We start from the raw sequence: 27104 nt of genomic DNA, 5'->3' as shown, positions 1-27104 counted from the left end.
AAAGCTAAAAAACAAAACAAATGAAACCATCACTGGTGATGGAAAAAACATTTCCCGATGAAATGAGGATGCAGATCCACGTATGGTGAGCATCAGGCCCGATGGATTGTTTTTCAGGTACAATTGCATCAACCTGCCTAAGAGTAAGGCAAGGTAAACTGACTGGTTAATTGGTTCAACGAACAGGCGAGACTTGTGCATCGTGAAATGTGTGCACTGTGTCTACCATCTTGGACAAATCTCAGCCTGTGAGGCCTTGGTGTATGGACGAAACTTTGTAATGTCACCTTTCCACTGAGAGTCTTAGCAGTGATACACACTGCCTGACCGGCTGTTACATTGAATATCTGAGTAATCTTAGTAATTGGCCAATGCATTGGACAGTGAACTGCCCAAACGATGTGCAAGTGTGAAAGGGAGTATTGCATGGGCACTAAGCTCTAACGCCCACCCGCTCGTCCGTCCAAGCATCCACATTGCAGCTAAACACACCTATGTGGCCCCATCACCTCCTTTTCCACACGCACCCCCCAAGAGGCATGCTCCACAAATGCTGGTGTCAGCATCCAGCCTCGCCTGCACAGCTTGTTCTAGTTACTTGCTTTGTACAGGCCTGTGGTTGAAATGGTATGGGGGGTGGGGGATGTGGGAGGCTCGGGGGAAGGTAAGGAGCAATAGGCAGTGTGGAGAAGAAACTGGGTGGGAGGTGGAGGGAAGAGCGGAAAGGGGTTGCAACACATTTTGGACATGAGCGCTTGCTTGGATCTCGACCACTCCCACTTGGCCCCCACCGATGAGCTGGAAAGCTGTGTTCTCGGCATGTCTTCAGCTTGTTGGAGCTTGCATAGCTTTCCACCCACCTTTCAGTCCCGCAAGCCCTCCCTTTTCTCCTTCCCTCTACCCCCAGTCCACTCAAGAAAGGTTTCCATTAGGCAAAGTTTCTCCCCTAGTGTAATCTTTAATTTCCGTTGCCATTACCATAATGCTTTGGTTCCAGCGAGATTCAATGGCCAGCTCCATAGGTTTGATCCAAAACACTAGAAAGTAGCAGAAAACATGCACCTCATTAAGAGCCTGGAATGATTAAGATTTATGAAGTGGTGTCAGGGTGGGATCTGCAGCTTCTTTTATGGAATGCTGCTGCGTGCTTTCAAATCTGAACTCCATTTTTCTCATTCATTACATGAGGGCTGCTCTTTGTTATGGTGCCGAAATTTTCCTGCACTAGGGGGAGCTGGGGGTGGGGTCGGGGGAATGAGATTGGCTGCTATCATCGGTCAGCTTCCGGTGTCTGAACAACAAAGCGCGGACCTTCAGAGGAAGCAGAACATTTTCTCTAACGCGAAGTAACATTTTAATGAAAGCAACCATGCTTTGATGTATTGGGTTAGAAGTTTTAATTTATTTTTATGGTTATGCAGTTATGCTAAATACACCCGTGCCCTTTCTTAACCGCAGGACCCGAGTCTGAAGTATTAATCGCAGAGAGGGGTAGGACTTCGGTAATTGGAAAATTGAACAATGTCATGAAAATTACTTTGGTAAGCAAAGCTGCTTTCAATCAGGGGAGTTTTTGTTGTGGATAAATTGGTTCCGTGTGAGGGTGGAGTTCACTTTCAAACCTGCGCCGAGTTACCATCAAATCATTTTGTGTGTAACGAATGGGCGAATTATAATAGTCAAACTGCAAGCATCCATTTTTAGCAGAGGCCGAGCCACAATGTTCTTTCCATGCCAGTTGCATTTTCCATCTTTTAGTACAGTTTGGTTTTCCGCAATAACAAGACAACAACATTTGGGCTCGGGGAACTGTAGCACTTTAATGAGCAATGCTGCAAAAATACACTGCACTCTTGCATACCTTTAGGCCTTAAAGTTTTTTGACATGTATATACACATATATATATATATACACACTGTATATTCAACTCAAAGACTTTTGTCCAAAAATACAACACTCCTCAAGAGCAATGTTTATCGGTGTGATGATATTTGCATCATCTTTTCAGTCACTGTTAAGTGATCAAAGCTTCTCTTTTTTGAGGTCATGTCCCATTGCTGCTTTTGGAAGGCCAAGGAACAGCCTCCAATGCTGTCACTATCACTTTAACAACTGGGTCAGTGGAGCAGCTCTCCGCAAGAATCGCTTGCCAAAGTCTAGGATGATGAAATGAAAAGGTTTCCCATTGAATTGCCGAATGTATTCTATTGACAGGCTGTCTGAAGCACCACTGTTGTTTAACACTCAAATAGCCTCATTTTGCTTGCAAGTGTCAAATGATCCAGTTTTTATTATCCAATCAAAATGACATATTTAAAACGGCATGTTCCGTCGTTCTTTGTAGAATTAGAATCTTGTAGAATCTTGTAGAATCTTGTATAATTTTGTAGAATCTTGCAGAATTTTGTAGAATCTTTTGGAATTTTGTAGAATCTTGTAGAATCTTGTCGAATCTTGTATAATTTTGTAGAATCTTCCAGAATCTTGTAGAATCTTGTAGAGTCTTGTAGAATCTTGTAGAATTTTGTAGCATCTTGTAGCATCTTGTAGAATCTTGTAGCATCTTGTAGAATCTTGTAGCATCTTGTAGAATCTTATAGAATCTTGTGGAATTTTGAGGAATTTTGTGGAATTTTGTGGAACCTTGTATAACCTTGTAGAATCTTGTAGAATAGTGTAGAATCTTGTAGAACCTTGTCGAATCTTGTAGAATCTTGTAGAATCTTGTGGAATTTTGTGGAATTTTGTGTAATTTTGTGGAATTTTGTGGAATTTTGTGGAATCTTGTAGAATCTTGTAGAATCTTGTAGAATCTTGTAGAATTTTGTAGAATCTTGCAGAATCTTGTAGAGTCTTGTAGAATCTTGTAGAATCTTGTAGAATATTGTAGAATCTTGCAGAATTTTGTAGAATCTTGTAGAATTTTGTAGAATCTTGTCGAATCTTGTATAATTTTGTAGAATCTTGTAGAATCTTGTCGAATATTGTAGAATCTTGTAGAATCTTGTGGAATCTTGTAGAATCTTGTAGAATTTTGTAGAATCTTGTCGAATCTTGTATAATTTTGTAGAATCTTGCAGAATCTTGTAGAATCTTGTAGAGTCTTGTAGAATCTTGTAGAATCTTGTAGAATTTTGTAGCATCTTGTAGAATGTTGTAGAATCTTGTAGCATCTTGTAGAATCTTGTAGAATCTTGTAGAATCTTGTAGCATCTTGTAGAATCTTGTGAAATTTTGTGGAATTTTGTGGAATTTTGTGGAACCTTGTAGAACCTTGTAGAATCTTGTAGAACCTTGTCGAATCTTGTCGAATCTTGTAGAATCTTGTGGAATTTTGTGGAATTTGTGTAATTTTGTGTAATTTTGTGGAATCTTGTAGAATCTTGTAGAATCTTGTAGAATATTGTAGAATCTTGTAGAATCCTGTAGAATTTTGTAGAATCTTGTAGAATTTTGTGGAATCTTGTAGAATCTTGTAGAATATAGTAGAATCTTGTAGAATTTTGTAGAATCTTGTAGCATCTTGTCGAATCTTGTAGAATCTTGTAGAATCTCGTCAAATCTTGTCGAATCTTGTACAATCTTGTAGAATCTTGTTGAATCTTGTAGAATCTTGTAGAATCTTGTCGAATATTGTAGAATCTTGTCGAATCTTGTAGAATCTTGTAGAATATTGTAGAATCTTGTAGAATCTTGAAGAATCTTGTTGAATCTTGTCGAATCTTGTACAATCTTGTAGAATCTTGTCGAATATTGTCGAATCTTGTCGAATCTTGTACAATCTTGTAGAATCTTGTCGAATATTGTAGAATCTTGTAGAATATTGTAGAATCTTGTGGAATCTTGTGGAATCTTGTAGAATCTTGTGGCATCTTGTAGAATCTTGTGGCATCTTGTAGAATCTTGTCGAATCTTGTAGAATCTTGTAGAATCTTGTAGAGTCTTGTAGCATCTTGTAGAGTCTTGTAGAATCTTGTTCAATCTTGTTGAATCTTGTTGAATCTTGTCGAATCTTGTCGAATCTTGTAGAATCTTGTAGAGTCTTGTAGAATCTTGTAGAATGTTGTGGAATCTTGTCGAATATTGTGGAATTTTGCAGAAATTTGTAGAATGTTGTAGAATGTTGTAGAATCTTGTAGGATGTTGTAGAATCTTTTAGAATCTTGTAGAATCTTGTAGGATCTTGTAGAATGCTGTGGAATCTTGTAGAATCTTGTGGAATCTTGTTGAATCTTGTCGAATATTGTAGAATGTTGTAGAATGTTGTAGAATCTTGTAGAATCTTGTAGAATCTTGTCGAATATTGTAGAATCTTGTAGAATATTGTAGAATCTTGTAGAATCTTGTCGAATCTTGTAGAATCTTGTGGAATCTTGTAGAATCTTGTAGAATCTTGTTGAATCTTGTCGAATATTGTGGAATTTTGCAGAAACTTGTAGAATGTTGTAGAATGTTGTAGAATCTTGTAGAATCTTGTGGAATCTTGTGGAATCTTGTGGAATCTTGTAGAATCTTGTGGAATTTTGTAGAAACTTGTAGAATCTTGTAGAATCCTGTGGAATCTTGTAGAATCTTGTAGAATCTTGTAGAATATTGTAGAATGTTGAAGAATGTTGAAGAATGTTGTAGAATGTTGTAGAATGTTGTAGAATGTTGTAGAATCTTGTAGAGTCTTGTAGCATCTTGTAGAGTCTTGTAGCATCTTGTAGAATCTTGTAGAATCTTGTAGCATCTTGTAGAATCTTGTAGAATGTTGTAGCATCTTGTAGAATGTTGTAGCATCTTTTAGAGTCTTGTAGCATCTTGTAGAGTCTTGTAGCATCTTGTAGAGTCTTGTAGCATCTTGTGGAGTCTTGTAGAATCTTGTAGAATCTTGTAGCATCTTGTAGAGTCTTGTAGAATCTTGTAGAATGTTGTAGAATCTTGTATAATTAGAATTGGAAAATTTGTGAATTGTAGAATCTTCCTTTAAAAAGGTAGAATTCGATCATTACAACAGTGCGCCCCCTGATACATTTCCACCATGTTGAATTCGACTGGAGCTTCAAGCACGCAGTTCCGACCATGATCGATGGTGCCACCATCCCTCCCACTTGTCACTAAAGCCATACCTACAGCTAATGGGTGGTTCAACGAGCACACTATTGTCCTGGGCTTTTGCGGCGCAGTCGGAGTTTAACTAACTGCGAGGGGTCGTTCCCCATCGCGCCGCTAACCTGATCAATAGAGAGCAGTGCGTTGCTGATCAATCGGTGCACGGCGGAGTCTGCCCTGAAGGATTCCGCCAGTTCCTGTGATGCTAACGCGGATGCGTGTCGAGTACGTTGACCTGTCATGCTTTGACAGGACTGGATGTCAGGAGAATCCGTATTGGATTTTGACGTTGTTTCAGGCTCAGTTTTGTGATACATAACGCTGTAGCCGCCGGAGAATAAGGAATAATGATTATTTTTCTCTCCCAGTAGTTAAGCTGAGATTGATAGAAAAATCATTATTACATGTAACGCATCCATCCCGAACCGTGGTGTTTCCTCTCTGCCGATGCTTCTCATTGAAACAATAGATGATTATGCATTACGCAAGAAGGGGCATTATGTCTACACCGTTCGTTTAAAACATTTCAATGATTACAAAAGCATCCTTTCATCCCAGCTATATGATTACGGGTAATTACACAAATTAATGAAACACTATTTGCAAATTGAACAAAATAACCTTCATCTTGCAGCATTATGCAAGGTTCGTTGTGGGTCAAGCATTTTGTGCCTTGTTTAAAGCAAAGCTGGAATGTGACCATGACCTTCATTGCGGCACTTCTAATGATTCATAGCTGCACGGCCTTGCCTCTCCTGAAAAGTGTGGCATAAAGAATTTTGTTTTCTTTCCTGTCCTTCCAAGTTCCATAAAAGTGCGGTATAAGCATGCTGGACTTTGAACTTTCATTAGCTCTTAATCCCATAGCTTTCGCCATCTTTGCTATATCTCCCTGAAATCACAACTAACTCCCCACCCCTATGATTCATCCCTCACAACCACCCTTCCTCCCCAACTTTTTGCCTCTGCCTCCCAGAGTGCACCGGATTGCTGAAAGGAAAGACCGCATTATTGACGAAACGGCACATTCTCACCTGTCGATTACCTTATCGCAGCATTCTGGCCTCCATTTTTTTTTTTAAAGAGTCTGACACTTGTTATCTGAAGGTATTCATTAGGTTGAGGTATGCTGTCATTGTACTCCCAGTTTGCAATTCTGAACTCAAAAAAGCTTTTTTCTTTTTTCTTGGATGACTTCTCAGGTATTGCTGTTATAACATAATCCACTCACTCTCTCCCAAGCCGTGACAGTGCCACGCAACATCTGAGCCGCTGCGGAGAATTCCACAGCACTCTTGTGCAATCAAATTCATCACAACATGGAGTGAAGTGTGATGACTTGACTTTCATCATTGCTGATTTGGGCTTTTGATGTCTCGTTGCAGCTACGGTACATTGTGCTGCGGAAAAAAATTCATCAAATCTGTATCACACACACCAACAAAGTGCACTTTCTAATGAAGCATTCTCAAAGGCTCTTTTTAACTGCTAACTCTTTCCAAACGGACATAGGAAAATGTTTAAACCTACGCTAATTGAAAACAGCTGTACCACCTGTACGAAGCTTTTCCATTCATTTTTGTCCTTTGTTTTTTTACACATGTCATCTCCTCACACAACATGCATCAACTTCATAATTACCATATATATATATATATATACACAGTATATGTATATACAGTCATGTGAAAAAGTAAGTACATCCCATGTAAAGTTTTGACTTTTTCAACATATTTCAACATACAGCTATTTGATCTTCATTTCAACAATATTGATGGATAAAGGTGATATAATATAACAAATATCATGAAACATTTACATTTTGTAGTCCATTGTATAATTTAAATAAACAGAAATGCAAATTTCGCAGGTGGAAAAAGTAAGTCCACCCTTGGCTCTCATCGGTGGTATTGCCCCCTTTGACAGAAACAACCTCAAGTAGGCGTTTCTTATAACTGTCTACCAGTCTCTGACATCGACCGGGAGAAATTTTTGCCCACTCCTCCATGCAGAATTCTTTCAGCTGTGCGATGTTTGAGGGATTTCTTGCATGCACAGCTCGTTTCAAATCCCCCCACAACATCTCGATGGGATTTAGATACGGGCTTTGATGTGGCCATTCCAGAACCCTCCATTTCTTTCTTTTCAGCCATTCCTTGGTGGATTTACTGGTATGTTTAGGGTCATTGTCATGTTGCAAGGTCCACCTTCGGGGGAGCTTCAACACTCTGACAGATGGCCTCACATTATCCTCAAGCACCCTCTGGTACAATGAAGAATTCATAGTGGATTCTATGATGGTGAGCTGCCCAAGCCCTGATGCAGCAAAGCTGCCCCAAACCATAATATTTCCACCACCATGCTTTACAGTTGGTATCAGGTTCTTGTGGTCAAATGCTGTCTTTGGTTTTCGCCAAACATGTCTTCTTGTACTGTGGCCAAATAGCTCTACCTTTGACTCATCTGTCCAGAGCACATTGTTCCAGAAGTGCTGATCTTTGCCTAGGTGTTCATTGGCAAACTTTAGTCTTGCCCTGATGTTATTTCTGGACAGCAAAGGTTTCCTTCTGACACACCTCCCATGTAGATCAAATTTGTGCAGCCTCTTTCTAATGGTAGACTCGTGCAATTTGACATGAACAATGTCAAACTCAATATTGATGAACTCAATAATCATCAATAAACTCCAATACATTCAGAACTCCGCTGCCCGTCTGATCACCCATTCCCGGACCCGTGACCACATCACCCCCGTCCTTTACAAGCTTCACTGGCTCCCCATCCCCCAGAGAATCCAGTACAAAATCCTCCTCTTGACCTACAAAGCCCTCCATAACTTGGCCCCATCCAACCTGACTGACCTCTTCTCCAGACACACTCCCACCCGCAACCTCCGCTCTGCTGGTACCAACCTCCTGACCCCCCCCCCCCCCCCCCCATGCGGACCAAATTTAGATCCTGGGGGGACAGGGCCTTCTCCATCGATGCTCCCACCCTCTGGAACTCACTACCTCACGCCATCAGAGAATCCTCCTCACTCACCACATTCAAAACATCACTCAAGACCCACCTGTTCAACACTGCATTCAACATTTAACCCACAGCATTTAACCCCTGACTATCTCTTCTCCTTCTCCTTCCTTTTGCTTTGATTAATTATTTACCTGTTGATTTTTGTCTTTTTGCACTTGTTTTTTTTGTACTCTGTCAAAGCGTCTTTGGGCTTCTTGAAAAGCGCTATATAAAATAATGTATTGTTATTATTATTATTATAACAGTGGCAAGAGCTACCTGTAAGTCCCGTGATGACATTCTGGGGTTCTTAGAGACTTCTTTCAGCATCTTGCGGTCTGCTCGTGGGCTGAACTTGCTGGGGCGGCCTGGCCTACACAAGATGGCAGTTGTTTGGAATCCTCTCCACTTGTAGATGATCTTCCGGACAGTCGAGTGATTGATTTCAAATTGTTTGGAGATCTTTTTAAATCCCTTCCCAGACTCGTAGGCATCTATAACCTTCTTTCTGAAGGCCTCGGAGAGCTCTTTTGATCTAGGCATGGTGACGCCGCACACTTCAACAACAAAGAGCAAACCAAACATATGTGTCTGAAGTTTAAATAAGACAGGTTCCTCCACGATCCTCTCTAATGATGTTCTAATCATTTGCACCTGAGCTGGTGCACCTGATTCTAATTTTAGGTATTTGAAGAAGTGATAAATGTAGGGGTGTACCTACTTTTTCCACTTGCGAAATTTGCACTTATGTTTATTTAAATTATACAATGGACTACAAAATGTAAATATTTCATGATATTTGTTGTATTATATCACCTATATCTATCAATATTGTTGAAATGAAGATCAAATAGCTGTATGTTGAAATATGTTGAAAAAGTCAAAACTTTACTTGGGGTGTACTTACTTTTTCACTTGACTGTATGTACAGTGCCTTCAGAAAGTATTCACAACCCTTGACTTTTTCACATTTGATTGTGTTCCAGCTTGAATTTGAAATGGATTCAATTGACATTTTTTGTCACTGATCTACTCATAATACCCCATTATGTCAAAGTGGAATTTTATTTTTAGAAATTTTTACAACATAATTAAAAATGAAAAGCTGAAATGTCTTGAGTCAATAAGTATTCGACTCCTTTGCCATGACACTCCAAATTGAGCTCAGCAGCATCCAATATCCTTTGATCACCCTTGAGATGTCTCTACAACTTGATTGGAGTACACCTGTGGCCAAATCAATTGATTGGACATGATTTAGAAAGAAACACACCTTTCTGTATAAGGTCTCACAGTTGACAGTGCATGTCAGAGAAGAAACTCTACCTTGAAGACCAAGGAACTGTCCGTAGAAATCCGAAATAAAATTGTGAGGAGGCATTGATCTGGGGAAGGGTATAAAACAATTGCTCGAGTGTTGAAAGTTCCCAAGAGAACAGTGAGCTTCATCATTAGGTAGTGGAAAGAGTATGGAACTACCCAGACTCTTCCTAGAGCTAGCCATCTGACCAAACGGAGGAACAGGACAAGAAGGACCTTGGTCATGGAGGTGACCAAGAACCCAATGACCACTCTGACAGAACTACAGTGTTCCATGGCTGAGATGCAGGAAGGACAACAGACTCTGCAGCACTTCACAAATCTAGGCTTTATGGGAGAGTGGCAAGACAGAAGCCACTCCTGAAAAAAGGTACATGACAGCACGCCTGGAGTTTGCGCAAAGGCACGTCAAAGAATCTGAGAGCATGAGGCAAAACATTCTGTGGTCTGATGAGACAAAAATTGAACCCTTTGGCCTAAATGCAAAGCTTTACATCTGGCAAAAGCCGAGCACAGCTCATAACCCATCTAACACCATCTCTACCGTGAAGCATGGTGATGACAGCATCCTGCTATGGAGATGCTTTTCAGTGGCAGAGACAGGGAGACTTGTAAGGATAGTGGGAAAAATGAATGGAGGTAAATGCAGGCAAATCCTTGAGGAGAACCTGCATCGGAGTGCAAAAGACCTTCAACTGCAGTGAAGATTTACATTCCAACAGGACAATGACCCCTAGCATTCAGCCAAAGCAACACTGCAATTGCTTCAGTACAAGAATAGGAAAGTTATTGAGGGGGCCAGCTAAATCCCAGACGTGAATCCCATTGAGATTCTGTGGAAAGTCTTGAAGATTGCTGTTCACTGACGCTCCCCATCCAACTTGACAGGGCTTGAGCAAATCTGCAAGGAAGAATTGGAGAAACTCTCCAAATCAAGATGTGCAAGGTTGATGCAGACATACCCAAGAAGACTTGAAGCTGTAATCACTGCCAAAGACACTTCTACAAAGTATTGACTCAGGGGGTCGAATACTTATGTAAATGAGATATTTCTGTATTTTATTTTTTAATTATTTTGTGAAAAATTCTAAAAATTCCATTTTGACATTACGGGTATTATGTGTAGATCAGTGACAAAAAATCTCAATTGAATCCATTTTAAATTCAGGCTGTAACACAACAAAATGTGAAAAATGTGAAGGGGTGTGAACACTTTCTGAAAGCATTGTGTGTTTGTATATATGTATGTACAGTATGTATGTATGTATGTATGTGTATATATACATATATACATACACACATATACATATTGATGGTAATTATGCGGTTAAGCACAACTTGGCATGGGTGACATTGATATATCTATGTCATCCATACCATCTTGTATGAAATGATCATGACATCCCAGAACATTTAAGTATTGGTGATACAGGAAACAAGAACCAACTATAGTCATGCAAAAAAAAGAAAAAAAAGATGGACACCATGTCATTCATACATGTACACTTTATAACAAAAAACATCACAGTCCATACGTTTCCACAGTCTATATGGCACATATACTGTAGATCATTTGGAGTCTATTTTAAGGCCAATACCAAGTTGTTTCGGAGGCAGAGGCGAGCAGAAACTGTGAGCATGTACCACATGCAGTCCAGAGCAGGCATATTGGGCAGATTACCCCATCCTTATCGGTCATTACTGAGCCAGCTGAGCTTGGAGAGAGAATACCGTAACACACACATCCACACACACAGCATATGGGGGGGGGGGGGGGGGTGGTGGCGGAATCAAATTACTTTCCTTCAGAAGGTACCCTGCACCCCCCCCCCCCCCGTCCTCACTATAAAGAAGGGAATATCATTTTATGTACAGTAGTTTTCATTAATTGTCACAAATCGTTCCTTGCGCCAGATGAGTTTTATCATGCGTTGTAATTTACAACATAAGTTGTGTTTTAGCTCTGAAAGTTTTTGCAGGTGCAATATCTTTTGACTCCCCCTCATCTGAAAATGCTGTTATCGGTGTTTTCATATATGCGAGTGGATGCCAGTTGGAGTATTAGATTTTCATCTTATATGAAAATATGATGAAGTTATGGCTGGTCGTATCATTGATACTTTGATCATTTAAGATCAATAGCTGTAAAAGTATTTGTTGGCAGCTAATATGAGGGGTATTACATTTTTTTGAAAAAAACAAGATACGCAAAATCATACAAGATATGTAACATTCCTATTTTTAAAAAATCCCTCCGCTTCATTATGCCTGCTCTATTTGTCCTTCAAACTGTCTACACCAGTAAATATAAATTTTCAGCTTTTTCAACCATTTTTTTCTTCCTTCCGCCATATCTCAGCTGCTCTGGTCAGTTCCTCATGATCGGCAAATCGGCGGCCATGCAGGTGCGATTTCAAATGTTGAAACAGATAATAGTGATGAGTGGCCAAGTTTGAGTTGTACGGGTTTAATCCAGCTGACCAAAGCCACAGTCATGAGGAGCAGTCTGTGCAACACAGGCCTTGTGTTGTGTACAGGAGCATTGTCATAAAGGAGGAGCAGCGTTTGGTCTACAGCCCTCAGCATTTATCCCTGATGATTTTTGATGCAATATACCCCTATGCTTGCAGTTGTTTGAGGCTTGTAATCAATCAGAAAGATTCACAATCTTTCACACAATTCACAATTCACAATCAATCACAAATTATCCCAGAAAACCGAGGCCTGATCTAGCCGGCTCAGGGTTGGTTGCAGTGGTGATCCCTTATGCTTCTACTCCATGGATTTCAGTTTTGCTTCAGGATGCATGACGTCACGATTCTTCATCATTTACGATATGAATGATAAAGTTGTCCAGATCTGCGTTGAAACGTTCAATGAGCTTGCAACATGATATTAGCCATTGTTGTCGATTAATGTGTGCTCAGATTTCGGGGACGTCATCTTGCTGAGACATTGGAGTTGACCAAAAGTGCCATGGAGCATAGAGACGTCCTCCACCCAGTGATCCTCTGTGATTAATCCCTTGATTTGGCTAACGGTTTGTGGATCGGTCACATCTGCTGGCCACCCTGACCTCGGGTTATCTTCAAGAGACTCACATCCATGCTTAAAGTCAGCCTCCCATTTAACTACTGTAGAATATAAGGGCACACCTTTGACGTACGCGACCAACCTTGTGTTCATGGATTTATTTGGAGCCACCACCACTTTTGCATTGATAACACCTCAATGGTCAAATTTAGTAGAATCCACAGTTGTATGGCATAGCAAACTTCTGTTTTTACTCTTAAACGACAAAAATGTCAGAAATATGAAACAAATGGCATATAACAAGCCAACAGGTCGGTTTATAATGAGCAAAATAAAAAGGTGATGGCTCTCAAATGGCAAAAAATCCTATTCCAATAAGTTTTTTTACTTCCCCTTGTACTACTACTACTACTACTATGACTACTACTACTATGACTACTACTACTACTACTACTACTACTACTACTACTACTACTACTACTACTACTACTACTACTACTACTACTACCACTACATACATCCAATAATGAACTCTGGAACAGTAAGCAAAACCTAAGTTCCAGTTGGAGTTACGGAAGGAGGTCATGCGACTTATAGCTTAGCGGAATATTTTTTATTGTTTAAACAACGCGCACGCAAACATAAAATGACAGAAAAATTGCATAATAGAACATTAAAAATCATCAAACAAACAAAAAAAAATCTTGTTGCAAGAAATGACTGAAAACAGGAAAAGCAATTAATTACAGATACATCTTGTTACATACAGGGGGTGTTCATTATTTGGAAGACAGCATAAAAAGCAATTTAGAGGGCAGAATCAATAATAACAAGAAAAACATCTCGATGCAGAGAAGAGTGGAGGAGAAAGAAATATATATATATATATATATTATATACTGAAATGCAAAAGAAACTTACCACCTTTGAAACCTTTAAATATCAACAATAACACTGCGTGTAGTAAATGTGTGAACTTATTTGTGGACAATAGTGTCCTCACTGTCAGACAAAACGGTCACGGATGCATGGTCACTTGAACCTTCAATGGTCACTTCATAGCACAGCTGTTGAACAGCCGTTTTGACTGTCAGTGATTAGCCAAGGGGTACGGGATGATTTTAATGAGCTGCACGTGATGTCTTGATATTGGCTTTAAAAAGGCCAGTGCAAAATGGGCATTTAAATCAACATGCCACGATTGTCAAGGGATCAACGGCAGCGTGCCCTGGGCATGCTGCAAGGCGGACTGAGCTACCGTGAGGTGGCATGTCGCCTTGGCTGTTCACACCAGACGATATCGGCCCTGGTGGACAGAGACACCCTCCACAACTCTGCAGATGACAGACCTCGATCAGGGAGGCCAAGAGTCACCACTGCAAGGCAGGACAGGCAGATGGTCCGAAGTCACCTGCGGGATCGATTCCATCCAGCATCCCGCACTGCGGCAGAAACTCCGGGGCATGCAAACCGACGGATCTCCAATGATACTGCACGAAGACGACTGCATGACTATGGTCTGACTGCCAGAAGACTATACAGAGGCCCCGTGATGACGGCTGCCCATCGCCGTAACCGACAGAGATGGTGCCAGCAGCGTCAGCGGTGGACCTTGGTGCAGTGGAACGAGGTCGCTTTCAGCGATGAGTCATGGTTCGGTGTGGACAGTCCTGATGGGCGTGAGCGTGTCTGGAGAAGAACTGGCGAGCGATATGCCGATTGTTGCGTGCGTCAAGCCAACAGGTGGGGTGGCCCAAGTGTGATGGTGTGGGCCGCCATATCAGGCCGGTACAGGACGCCACTGGTGGTTGTGGATGGGAATCTTAACGCCCAGCAGTATGTGGATAACATCCTGCGACCTCATCTGCTGCCATTCCTGCTAGACCACCCAGAACTGAGAACCTTTCAGCATGACAACGCTCGTCCCGATGCTGCTCGCTTTACCACTGCATTTCTCCAAGGCAAGAACATCAACACCATGCAGTGGCCTGCGCTCTCCCCTGACCTGAATCCCATAGAGCACCTGTGGGATGAGCTTGCGGTATGTGGATAACATCCTGCGACCTCATCTGCTGCCATTCCTGCTAGACCACCCAGAACTGAGAACCTTTCAGCATGACAACGCTCGTCCCCATGCTGCTCGCTTTACCACTGCATTTCTCCAAGGCGAGAACATCAACACCATGCAGTGGCCTGCGCTCTCCCCTGACCTGAATCCCATAGAGCACCTGTGGGATGAGCTTGGGAGACGCGTAGTTGGCAGGGCCAGGACACGGGCAGAGCTGCTTCAGACATTGAGGACTGAGTAGGACAGAATCCAGCAGCAATCCATCCAAAGACTGGTAGGCAGTATACGCCGACGATGCACTGCCTGTATCCAAAACAATGGTGGCCACACACGCTATTGAAAGGGGACTGACATTGCACCCTGTGCTGTTCTGTACTGTAGAACAAACTGATGAGATGGTGTATCTTGGTCAAAAACTTGACATGTCATCTATCTATAATTCCAGTAATCTCTGTGTGTCTGTGTGTCTGTGTGTCTGTGTGTCTGTGTGTCTGTGTGTTTGTCTGTGACCGCTGTTTCTCGACAACCACGGGTCCGATATACTTGAAACTTGCCAGGTATATTGCTGGGGACCCGAGGATGTGCCTTTTCAAGGTTTGAAATTAATCGGACAAGTACTTACCGAGCTATGGCGATTTAGCCGTTCGCCGTTCGCTTTGGCGTTGCGAATGGACCAAACCATTCATGTAAATAGAGGGGGGGGGGGGGGGGTTCTGTGGTCGTTCGCTTTGGCTTTGCGAATGGACCAAACCATTCATGTAAATAGAGGGGGGGGGGTTCTGTGGTCGTTCGCTTTGGCTTTGCGAATGGACCAAACCATTCATGTAAATAGAGGGGGGGGGGGGGGGTTCTGTGGTCGTTGCGAATGGACCAAACCATTCACATCGAATCATCGAATCACATCGAATGGACCAAACCGTTCGCTTTGGACCAAACCATTGCATGTAAATAGAGGGGGGGGTTCTGTGGTCGTTGCGAATGGACCAAACCATTCATGTAAATAGAGGGGGGGGGGGTTCTGTGGTCGTTACTGCCACGTGGTTTCAAAGTTTTTTTTTGTTGTTGTTGTTTGCACGCATGTTTTTTTGCACCCACGTACGGGCACGCCCTAGGATGTTTACACACACACACCCCTACACAATTTTTTTTTTTTTTTTTTTTTTTGGCAAGGAACGGGCACCCACGTACGGGCACGTCCTAGCTTATATATAGTACGGGCATGCCCTAGTCAATAAAATGCCAATGTTTCAATTAGCAATTGTTGGTTTGTTTTATTTTGTACTGTTACAATTTTATTACATTTCAAAGAAGTGGCCTCTGTATGGTCTTCTGGCAGTCAGACCATAGTCATGCAGTCGTCTTCGTGCAGTATCATTGGAGATCCGTGGGTTTGCACGCCCCGGAGTTTCTGCCGCAGTGCGGGATGCTGGACGGAATCGATCCCGCAGGTGACTTCGGACCATCTGCCTGTCCTGCCTTGCAGTGGTGACTCTTGGCCTCCCTGATCGAGGTCTGTCATCTGCAGAGTTGTGGAGGGTGTCTCTGTCCACCACGGCCGATATCGTCTGTTGTGAACAGCCAAGGCGACGTGCCACCTCACGGTAGCTCAGTCCGCCTTGCAGCATGCCCAGGGCACGCTGCCGTTGATCCCTTGACAATCGTGGCATGTTGATTTAAATGCCCATTTTGCACTGGCCTTTTTAAAGCCAATATCAAGACATCACGTGCAGCTCATTAAAATCATCCCGTACCCCTTGGCTAATCACTGACAGTCAAAACGGCTGTTCAACAGCTGTGCTATGAAGTGACCATTGAAGTTTCAAGTGACCATCCGTGACCGTTTTGTCTGACAGTGAGGACACTATTGTCCACAAATAAGTTCACACATTTACTACACGCAGTGTTATTGTTGATATTTAAAGGTTTCAAAGGTGGTAAGTTTCTTTTGCGTTTCAGTATATATATATATATATAAATATATATATATATATATGTATATATATATATATATGTATGTATGTATGTATGTATGTATATATATATATATATATATATATCGTCGGACCCCACTATTCACAGGGGATACGTTCCTGGAAAATGCCGCGAATTGCGAAACCGCGAATGGCGGGGCATTGTTTCAATGGAAAAAGGAGGGATAGGTTCCAGAGTCGTGAAAATTTGCGAACAGAGAGAAACAAACCGCGAATGGCGAGGCAAAATCCGCGAATGGTGAGGCAAATCCAAAGAATGTCGACGATAATCCGCGAAGGTCTATGAAAGTCATGGGAATGGCGAGGCAAATCCCGTGAATGTCGGCGATAATCCCGGAAATGGCGAGGCAAATCCCACGAATGTCGATGAAAATCCATGAATGCATGCTGTGCCAGATTCAATAGGGAAAAGGGAGACAGCTAATTGCACTAATAGATACTGTGGAGTGTTATCATTCTGTACAGTAGCTCGTGGGGCAGACGTGTTATGCAACTGGTGGAACATCCCGCGAAGCTCTCGATTATAGAGCAGATAAAAACCATGGCCATGAAAGCCATGAAAACGTAAAGCATATAGTAGTGAATGTAGAGGTAGGTCTTGCTCGCGGCTCATAGAAGATGTTATTTGTGTTTGTCCAGCTGCTTTCTGCATGGCTGGTGAAAGATGGGTTTTATAAATGTGTCAAGCTAGCGGTTCATGAATTTTTTTTTTATGCCCCTGAAAAACCACGAATTCGCGGAACACGGCTGCAGATATTTAAAAAAAACCCCTCCGAATTCGCAGAACACGGCCGTGAATAGGAAAACCAAAATGCGAATTTGTGGGACACTTTTCCTCGAATAGAGAAACGGGTCGCATTTTATCAACCACGAATACACGGAACCGCAAATAGTTAGGTCCGACTGTATATATATATTGTTGTGGATCTCAGCGCCGGCCTTTCCCCTTACCAAGGGGGGATTAGTCCCCTTGTCTTTTACTAGCCGACAGGACCTGCGACCTATGACGTCCTTCCCGGACAGCGTTAGGTAGGGTTTTAGGACTAGGGATTCGCTATTACCTAAGTACTAACGCCGCCCAGAAACGAGGAAATAAGCCCCGCCCGAATCACGGGTGTTAGTGGAAACGCCGAGCGGTAGCGACCCGTGACCCAAGCCGTTAGCAATGACTAACCCGATCCAAGTGGTTCGTAATCATGCCATGCTTACCCAATGAAGGAAATGACTGAAACGGTCGGATTTGGAAGATAGGAATAACAGATTTATTTACAATTTGTACAATAAGAAGAAGAAGAACACACAGTGCAGCCTTATACAGTCTTAACTTATCCCTGGACAAACGGGCCCGTCACACTCTCAGACACACTCACACGGGGTTGCAGATGAACAGGTCGATGGTCCAGGAATGGCGTCCAGGCAGCTCGTTCTCCGGTCCCCAATTCGCACCGCGAAGCAGATGAAACAGACGGCAGTGGCCAGGAACTCTCCTCATGTCATTTTGCGCGCACGGGATTATTACAGGGCAACGGTAGGCTGGCTTTGGCGTTACACTCGCGGCTCAGCCGCGTATGTAATAAGCAGACAGTTTGATACGCGCTTCTCAATGCGTTTCTCCTTAAAGCCTCAAAACTGCCATGCGCACGCCGGTCCTCTCAGTGCTGTTACCACGCGAGTGCTCCGTAGCAGTTTGTTCAATGGCTTCTCGCTTGGCGTCACTTGGCTCGCGCCTGGCTCCCGTCCTCATCAAGTCCTTTGTAAGCCGGCTCTCTCCAATAAGTCCTCTTAGCACGCCCTTTCCCCACGAGTCCTGTTCAAGGGCTTTGTGTAAAGGCTTATAGAGCCTTGCCCAGCGAACCTTCCAGCACTTGCTAGATGCGCCCTTACCACGCCCTCTCAAGCCATGCCCACCGAGCTCTGGTAGGCTGGTGCCCTTACCGTCACCGCCTTTGACGTGCTGCTTGACGCGGCCACACCCCGACCTCGTGCTCCTCCCCCTTTTCAGGCCTACCTCATGGCCACCCGACTAGTTTGAGCGAGCAAAAGGCAGCTAACGCTGCTGGCGGCCAAAGCATAACAAACGTGGTGGATTAGCCGAATGTGGCGTGGGATCGAGTTTGCCCATAGATCGCATTGGTGGAAATGAAGGGCGGCCGCAAAATGAAAGGACCTAAACTTATTATTTCTTTACACAACGCAGATGTTACTAGTGACATTACTAGATGTTACTAGTGTTACTAGTCCCCAAGGCAGTGTTCTGGGCCCTGTGCTTTTTCTGGTCTTCATCAATGATCTCTCTGACTCTCTTGAAAATCCTCTCTATCTCTTTGCTGATGACTCCACTCTCTGCTGCTCCATTCCTCATCCCTCAGATCGGCAGTCTGCAGCCTCCTCACTCTCTGCAGACCTGGACAAAATCACAGATGGGGCAAACAAGTGGAACATGTCTTTCAATCCTGACAAATCTCACACTCTTACGATGTCTCTCCGAAAAGACCAACTGGACAACCCTCCCATCTACTTTCTGAATAATACTCTCCAAGAAGTTCTGTCACTCAAGCTTTTGGGTCTCACTATCTGCCATGATCTTTCCTGGGAAAACCACATTTCCAAGCTGGCCTCCAAAGCCACTGGGCATCCTCCGTCGTGTGAAGTCCTTCCTTGGCACACCTGAGCTACTCACCACATACAAGGCTTTCATCTGCAGCTCAATGGAGTACTGCTCTCCCCTCTGGGCTGGTGCTCCTGCCTCAGACCTAGCTCGTCTTCACGCTGCTGAAACCAAAGCGTTCAGAATCATTGGAATCTCCCCCTATGACGCTATCTCCGAGGGCCTTTCACTTACTCACCGCAGGCAGGTTGGTGGTCTTTCCGTCTTCTACCGACTCCTCTCCGGCCTTGCTCCCCCAGCTCTATCTGGGCTCTGTCCCCCAAATATTCCTACAGGTCGCACAACATCTGCCTGCAACCCTCTTATGGTTAAACTGCCAAAATCAAGACTCTCTGCTCACCTTCACTCCTTCATTCCTCTTTTCTCCCGCTTCTGGAACAAACTCCCTCACTCTCTTCAATCCCACTCCTCCCTCCAGGTCTTTAAAACAGTTGTTCACCACCATCTCTTATCTTCCCCCATCCAAAACCTTGATCTTTTCTACCCCCACTAATTTCACCCCAAATCCACTTTTTTGAAATACCAACTTCTTTCCTGGAAGTCCTAGGTGTCCTTGCGTTTTATACCTATCCTGCCTCCCCCCAAGCCCTCTCCCTCCCACACATCTCCCGATGTCCCTGCTCTCAAATGTTGTGTTTGTGTGCTTCCCCTTCTCTCCCCATCTTGTCTACTGCTCCCCTTTTTATATACTTTGTTTGCTTGTTTGTTCGATTTGTTTGTTTGATAAATGTTAGTTCTTTCACGAGCCTCAATTCTGTATATATAAATGGCCTACTCTTACACATACTATGACATAACTAATTCTGAGGGGCCTACGTGTTGCTTGTGGACTAACTATAGGGGGCAAACCTTTAACCTTTAATGATGTGATATGTACAATTCTCAAAACCTCAACAATATATATATATATATATATATATATATATATATATATATATATATATATATATATATATATATATATATATATATATATATTGAAGGAACTGCGCTCCAACGCGAGTCGAAAGAATTGACGCGACCAAAGACGGAATTCGTCCGAGTTGCTTTATTGAAACAAAACAGCTCAGGTATTCTGACAAGCCCGTTTATCGGGCAGCAATATATATACACATTTATGTCGGGAAGTTTGCCCGGCAAAAGCTATACCGGGCATGCCCGGGTGTCAAGGGCGAGCCTTGGAAAGGCGAGTCTGGACCTGCCCGGGCGTGTTTGGCTGCGGCCTGCCAAGTCGAGGCTGGGCGTGCCCGGGCGCTCTGGGCGAGCCCTGGAAAGGCGATAGCGGGCATGCCCGGACGCTCTGGGCGAGCCCTGGAAAGGCGATAGCGGGCATGCCCGGACGCTCTGGGCGAGCCCTGGAAAGGCGATAGCGGGCATGCCCTGACGCTCTGGGCGAGCCCTGAAAAGGCGATAGCGGGCATGCCCGGACGCTCTGGGCGAGCCCTGGAAAGGCGAGAGCGGGCATGCCCGGGAAAGACGAGACCGGGCGTGCCCGGGAGGTTCGGGCGTGCCCGGGAACAGTGAGTCCGGGCATGTCCGGGAGAGGCGCGTCTGGCCGTGTTCTGGCCGGTGCAAGGCGATTGTGTGCATCCAGCGGTAACCGCTACACAATATATATATATATATATATATATATATATATATATATATATATATATATATATATATATATATATATAGGTGTGTATATATACATACAGTATACAAATTAATGAAATAGCGATTTAAATAATGAACAAAAGTTAAAAAAAAAAACAGTTAACAATCAGCATTTATTTATTTATTTCATCCTCTGGCTGAAGTTTCCGCCATCTTTCCCAAGTCCTTTTGACACCTCTTCGAAAAAGGCCGACATCTCTCAGGAACCTGACCATTGAATTGGCAACATAACTTCCATTTATATCTCCTATAAATTGATGCGTTGTGTGTACGTGTTTGTGTGTGTGTGTGTGTGTGTGTGTATGTGTGTGTGTGTGTGTGTGTGTGTGTGTGTTTGTGTGTGTGTGTGTGTGTGTGTGTGTGTGTGTGTGTGTGTGTGTGTGTGTGTGTGTGTGTGTGCAACTTACTTTGTGTGTCTATTAATTATGTACTATTGAAATGTACCGTTTAACTCTTTAGACTGCTGAGACCCCCTTCGACCTTTGAAGGAGCTTTAAAACCCTAAGATCCTTAAGACTCCTAAAGACACCGAAAACCCAAAATTTCCCGAGGACACAAAAAGACCCAAAATATTTAAATGACCCAAAAGATCCAGAAGACCCAAAAGTTCTCGAGGACCCAAAAGACCCTAAAGTCCCCGAGCACACAAAATACCCAGTAGACCCAAAAGTCCCAGACGATCCAAAAGTCCACGTGGACCGAAAAGACCCAGACATCCCAAAAGACCCAGAAGACCTAAAAGACTCTGAAGACCCAAAAGTCCGCATGCACCCAAAGACTCCAATAACCTAAAAGACCCCCCGAGTCTGGCAGGCAGGTATAGGCGTAGTTTGACTTCTCTATTTGTGGGGGGCAAAGGGCTTAATATTAATAATGGGTAGCTCGGTCTGACTTCCAAAATTACCGTTTGTTCGTGTAGTTGCAGTGTACGTGAAATCACAAATACGTTATTATTATTATATAAATATTAATTTTTTTATTTATTATAATTTTATTTTTATATTATAATTTTATTTATTATAAAATATTTATTTTCCAAATAATAAATATTATTATTATATAAATACAAAATCACAAATTACGTTCATTATTGCTACTTTTAAATACGGGATGTTTTATCTTAATTGTAAACTAGTGAAAAAAATTAAGGTGGGGGGCATTGCCGCCCCCCCCCCCCCCAAACTCCGCCGGTGAGGCAGGTTTGCTACAAGGCGGTGAAGACCAATGAAGATTTGGTCCAATCTGTGAGAGTGAGACCCCCTAGTCTGTGTAAAAAGCTGAGATGGGGTACTAAATACAAACTAGTTTAATTCTCTAGGTTACGTTCACTAAATAATGCATGAAGCTCATTTAATGTAACCCTCAGCCTAAAGCTAATGCTAAATGGACCAGTTTTTGTCCCAAAATGGTGCTAAGTAGTACGGATTTGATTATATGTTGTGTATCTAAGCAGCACACCATTGATAGTATTCACGTTGGGAAATAACAGCAACGAGGGATATCCGATGTTCTCACTCGGGTGTCTGGTGATGGGACTTTAATAAAACCGGCGGCCGCCATTTGCCCAATAACATACGCCGGATTATCCACGTCGTTTGCCCCCTTTCATTCCTTGAGGGTCTGAGTGTAATTACGGATCCATTAAAACCCTTTCATCCCCGTGCCCTCTGCCATTTTAATTGCACATAATCACTGCGTATGCACAATGTGCTTGAAGGTTTTCGACACAATGCTCCACACTGCTCCTCCGCCTCCTTCTCCTCCGAAGAGCGCTGATCTCAAACCACGTCGCCTCCTACATGGTACAGCAAAATGGCAGATGCTGGAATCGTGAACAAATGTCTGCGCGTCACATTGAAAACCATAACTAGTTACATGCCGGGGCCACTTTTCAAGCTACTTCTGCGATAACAAGATGGGGCACACTAAATTGCATCTCTGTTAACAAGCATCATCTGGAGCTCTTTTGGACCTGGAAATATGTGATAATGCTGATGCCATTTCGAAGGCTTTGTATATCTGGTATGATACGCATCAACTGAAGAAGAGGAAAGAAGAAGAAGAAGAAGAGGCTCAAATCATAACCAGGCTCTGAAGAAAGGGAAAGAGTGACAATTATTATTATTTTTTTAATTATTTTTTTGTATACAAGATCGAGGCTCGTGTAAGAGCTAACATTAATCACAAAAAGACAAACTGACACATAAAACATAAGATAAAGGGAGCGGGAGACAAGATGGGGAGAGAGAGGGGAGCACACAAGTACAACATTTGAGAGCAGGGACATCGGGAGATCTGTGGGAGGGAGAGGGCTTGGGGGGAGGAGGCACGGGAAAGGGGGGGGGGGGGTGGGGGGAGTAAAACTTGAAGGTTTCTCACACCTTGTGTTTCTCTAACAATGAACTACCTTTTCGTGTTGTCCACTAAAACACTTGTTTTATGCATTCCTGTCTGATGACAAACGCTTGTTCCCATTCGGTGAAGCTTGTAAAATGTTGATTTGCCTTTCTAAAGATCTCATAGTAGAAACTGAAGGCCACACAGCCACTGCACATTCTAATGCTGGCGATAATTTCATCCATCGAAGGAGTGCGTGGGGAAATAATGGCGTCACTCACTCACCCACACTCACTCGCTCACTGTAGGTGTGTATTGGCACTCACTACTTTAGCAGCAGCTGGAAATGCTCAAAAATGAAATTGAGAATCTGGAGGAAAAAGTGTATGTTTACAGAAGTGAGCAGATGCAGATGCCATAGGGCCGTTTGGCACATGGTCCGGCTTGGGAGCTCAGGATGTCCAACTGAGAACAGAGCTTTGATTAAAAAAAATTTAAAATCTTTTTTAACGTATTCCTCGACCGATCCCGCTGTTCATCTTGAGAGTAATCTTTCGCCAGTTCGTTTCAACAAAACCGCTGTGGCTCTAGAATCATCAAAGCATGAAAATTCATCATTTTGTCTCCGCAACGCAGTCGGTGTACGCAAGAAAGAAGCGCACTGCATTCAGATTTTGGCCAGAAATGCAAGGAACTGGTACCTGGTATTGCATTGGCCAGGTGACGGTGATTGAATCGGTATTACAATCGGTGAATCGGTGATTGAATAGGTATTACAATCGGTGAAGTAGTTGAATCGGTACTACAATGGTCAGGTGAATGGGTTTTGGAGCACGACAAACGAAGGTGTGGTGACTACAGGGGATTAGCAAATAGGTAGGAGAAAAGGACCTTGCTTGCGATGATAAAAGCACGGTATTAATTTTGTTCAACTTAATATTCTCTCGACCTCATTTCCGTGTTTTGTCATCAGAAAAGAATTATTGTGCTTCCACGTTTTTATCAGGCAGCCTGGGGTGAGGTCTCCGCATTACTCGCCCCCTAAAATAATCACCCAAGATTAAGCTCGGCTCGCTCTCCCACCTGGGAGAGGTTGCCAGGCGACGGGCAGGGGAGGATTTTGTCTGCGGTTTTAGCCAAACAAAGAAGCCAGGCTGCTATGGGTGCAGGTTTCTGAAGGAGGAGCCGTTGGGTGTGTCTGTGGCCCTCTGTGCCGTGCGTCGTGCGTTCCCCACATGCCTACAGCCCACCCTGTCTCTGCCATTTCACCGTCCTCCCCTTACATATACCCTTGTGCCCCAGTCCCATGTCACAGTGCGCACGTGAAAATGGAGGCGAAAGTTGATGGGCAAGCAGGCGGCTAGAGGAGACATGATGCTTGTGCTAAAGAGATCTGGGCGGACAATGAATAGCTGATTAGCTTTATGACGTTTAGCGATGTGCTTGCAGTTCCAGAAATGGGGAATATCAATTTAAAGGTGCAAGAGCGGTGCACAAAACTGTGAAGGGCATTACTAAGGCAAAGATAGGTCTAGCCTAGTCTTCCAGATGAATAGGTGCACCTTGGTGAGATGGTCGGAAAGGCGGTCGCCTGTGATGATTATGGAAGGCTTTATATTGGAAGAGTGCACTATGGACGAGAAGCAAAAGCTCAATTTGCATGGTAATGGGAAATTACATTTGGTTGAAAGTGTTCATCATCTACTGGCTGATCTGTTTATAATTTGTACAGTTGGTGGCTCAATTTGCATTCCTCCTAGTGAAAGGCTGTCTGAAATGCAAATTTTAAAGGCTTTCGGGTAATGGCTGATCATTTAAGGGCAAGCACACAAAGACTCTCAGCATGCAAACACGTACGCATTTTCTTCCAATGTTTTTGCTCTCGCTCTCCATTCAAAGATGTTTCTGTCTTAGCGCGGACACGTTAAAACGGTTCGTTCCCTCCACCTCCCCTACCCGCAACCACCGAAAAATGTCTTTGTGCCAATTTCACATTGCCCTTATGCTTTAATTAAATCATTTAGACCTTCCAAAAGGCCATCCTTTGGCGCCCGATGTGTTTGACACCTAGCTGTAGTGAGGTTGACAATTTGAATAGCAAGATGATCAAGGGGGTGAGGGTTCCCTTTAATAGGCCAATTTTGTTGTCCCAGTCTTTACAAGAACAGACTCAAGGGTAGCTGTCCCAAACAGTCTGACTGTCAGACAACACTTGAAACGGGCCTATGAAGGTTGATCAAAAGCAACAAACCGGAATGTTGGTGTGCGCCCATGAAAATTACAAACCTTCTGACGCCTCTTTTGTTGGGGGCATTGCTCTGTGAACGCTCTTTCCTTTAAAACGACCTATTGCTGTGGTTTTGCAAAAGCTTTCACGATCTCTTTGTTCATCAACACCGGTGATTCTCAAACAATCTCAGTTCTCATGGTGGAAGACGAAAGAGCGCAAAGCAATATTTGATTGATCATACAAAAGTATCGCATACACTGTTATTTTTAAATGCCAAAGGGGGCATTTTCATTCCGCCTGGCACTGTTATTTCCACCTGGGCCAGGTTTAATCTCGGGCCATTGTTCGGTAGATCGCCAGGATCGCACTAATCTGGGACCATTGTAAAATGGATCTGACAGGCAGCATTAGGAGGTTGCCGGATGGGGGTAATGGAGGTGTCAGGTAACTGTATTCCCCGGAAACAACAGTGCCTTCAATAGGTGGAATTAGAACTAACCCCAGCCTAATCAGCAGGTCCTAATCAGACAGTGTTGGAAGCATGCTTCATCGGAACACGCAGCCACTGCCCTCTGTGCATCTCTCCCAATGACCTCCGTCCCTCCTGTAACTGGCTTGTGGAGATCTTTCCCTCTTTTTTTTTTCTCTGTCGCCACTTTTTGCTTTCTCTGTACTTCCCTATCTCCGTCTGTCTTTTCATCCTCTCTTCCTCCAATGGCCATTGCACACTACGCTTTTTAGGCCGTCGTCCATGAGATTGGCTTTTGGAAAGCAAAAAAATCTCTCTCTCTCTCTCTCTCTGTCTCTCTCTCTCTCTCTCTCTCTGTCTCTGTGTCTCTGTCTCTCTCTCTGTCTCTGTCTCTGTCTTTGTCTCTGTCTGTGTGTCTCTCTCTCTGTCTCTGTGTCTCTGGGTCTGTGTGTGTGTGTGTGTGTCTCTCTCTCTCTCTCTCTCTCTCTCTCTCTCTGTCTCTCTCTCTCTCTCTCTCTCTCTCTCTCTCTCTCTCTCTGTCTCTCTCTCTGTCTCTGTGTCTCTGTCTCTCTCTCTGTCTCTGTCTCCGTCTTTGTCTCTGTCTGTGTGTCTCTCTCTCTGTCTCTGGGTCTCTGTGTGTGTGTGTCTCTCTCTCTCTCTCTCTCTCTCTGTCTCTCTCTCTGTCTCTCTCTCTCTCTCTCTCTCTCTCTCTCTCTCTCTCTCTCTCTCTGTCTCTCTCTCTCTCTCTCTGTCTCTGTGTCTCTGGGTCTCTGTGTGTGTGTGTGTGTGTCTCTCTCTCTCTCTCCTCTCTCTCTCTCTCTCTCTCTCTGTCTCTCTCTCTGTCTCTCTCTCTCTCTCTCTCTCTCTGTCTCTGTCTCTGTCTCCGTCTTTGTCTCTGTCTGTGTGTCTCTCTCTGTGTCTCTGTGTCTCTGGGTCTGTGTGTGTGTCTCTCTCTCTCTCTCTCTCTCTCTCTCTCTCTTCTCTCTCTCTCTCTCTGTCTCTCTCTGTCTTTGTCTCTGTCTCTCTGTCTCCTATATGTCTCTCGGGCTGTCTCTCTCTGTCTCTATCTCTCTCTGTCTCTCGATCTGTCTCTCTGTCTCCCTCTCTCTCTCTCTCTGTTATCTCTCTGTCTCCCTCTCTCTGTGAATGTGTGTGTGTGTGTGTGTGTGTGTGTGTGTGTGTGTGTGTGTGTGTGTGTGTGTGTGTGTGGTGCACCCCTATG

The 27104-nt window shown here is 43.6% G+C and overlaps 1 protein-coding gene across 2 annotated transcripts in view; it reads left to right on the top strand.

The window, feature by feature from the left end:
* The window catches only part of LOC137435414 (zinc finger homeobox protein 3-like), a 427890-nt gene that overhangs the window by 157271 nt on the left and 243515 nt on the right, over positions 1 to 27104 (top strand). The gene's annotated exons all lie outside the window — the stretch shown is intronic.

Source organism: Myxine glutinosa, chromosome 9 (genome assembly GCF_964187855.1).
Source record: "Myxine glutinosa chromosome 9, kmMyxGlut1.1, whole genome shotgun sequence".
Lineage (NCBI taxonomy): Eukaryota > Metazoa > Chordata > Myxini > Myxiniformes > Myxinidae > Myxine > Myxine glutinosa.
Note: the sequence above shows the minus strand (reverse complement) of the source record. Positions and strands in the feature narration are given on the sequence as shown.